The sequence below is a fragment of the Ursus arctos genome, unplaced genomic scaffold (genome assembly GCF_023065955.2).
Source record: "Ursus arctos isolate Adak ecotype North America unplaced genomic scaffold, UrsArc2.0 scaffold_11, whole genome shotgun sequence".
Classification (NCBI taxonomy): Eukaryota; Metazoa; Chordata; class Mammalia; order Carnivora; family Ursidae; genus Ursus; species Ursus arctos.
In genome coordinates this window covers 50,130,827-50,132,118 of record NW_026622775.1, presented here as the reverse complement: position 1 = coordinate 50,132,118, position 1,292 = coordinate 50,130,827, and positions in this window count along the sequence as shown.

Below are 1,292 nucleotides of genomic sequence, written 5' to 3'. Positions count from 1 at the left end.
CTCCATGCAACCACACAGTCAATGAAATGTCAGCAGGGGTGGACTGGGGCTGGACTCTCAGCTCCTGACCTTGCTGAGAACAGGCCATACATTATACAGGCAGACATAACATGGAGACCATGTTAGCAAGAGAATTACTCCTCAGCTGGGGTTCAGTGGGGCCAGCATAGGGCACCATGTTGACCAGCACCATTTCAGGTTTCCCCATGTGTAGACAACATCAAGGAAAGGAGGAGGGTGTGTGAAGGAAAGCCCCCATAGAGATTCTGGATTTTCAATAGATTAGATAAGTACCAGAATTATCTATTTGCAAACCTAAAATGTTCCTTGTTTTGTTTTGTTTTGTTTTATTGCTTTTCTTTGTGGACAGGAAATAATACAAGGGAGGGTTAAACCAGTTATAGGAACTGAAGACAGCAATGCTGTTTTGTACATATGAGCCGTTTGTGAAAATATTAAACGGTTTTCAGGGACTCAGTTTTTCAAAAAGCTGTCTGAAATGAAAAAAATTTTAATTGAAAGATTTAGTAAGATAGCATATGAGACCTTGGTACTGAAATAGCACAAAGTCTATCAATAATTCTATATCTTGACCAAAAAAATTAACCTTTCTTTCCCCCTGTGGACACTTGAAGTATTTTTAAATTATTTAATATTTGAAAATACAGATACTTATTTATACTTCACATTTTAGATTATAAAAGATGCATATGAAAACAATTTTTCTTTGATAGTGTTAATGTGGTATAAGACTAGAAAAGATTTAAAACCTACTTTTATTTGGTAAATTAATTGTGTGTTACTATATAGTGGGGGCAAATGAACAATTTCACCAATTATCAATAACAGGAAATCAGCATTTTCCTGCCAAAACTGTACCCAATGCTTACAATTATAATCATGACTTGGGCGTACATCTGTCACTTGTTATGATTTGCTAAGCATACTGAATGTTTTCTGTATTTTCACAAGCTAACTATTAAGAAGCCTGTGAAGTAGAAATGAAGATAAATAGGTAATATATATTCCTCATATTTGAAATGAAATGATCCTCAGGAAAAATATTTTTGTTTATAATTTTGAACAAAAAAATACCGAGCTGGTTAGATACAACTTTTATTTTAAACAAAAATTACAATTCATTTGTTTAAGAGACAAGATGAAATGAAAGTTAATATAACTACTTCTTCAAGTGAAATTACAGATTGCGTTGACACAGTCTTTATACAACTAAATGAATTCATCATACTATATATAATCACACATTGAAGTTATCTTCCACATATTATGAA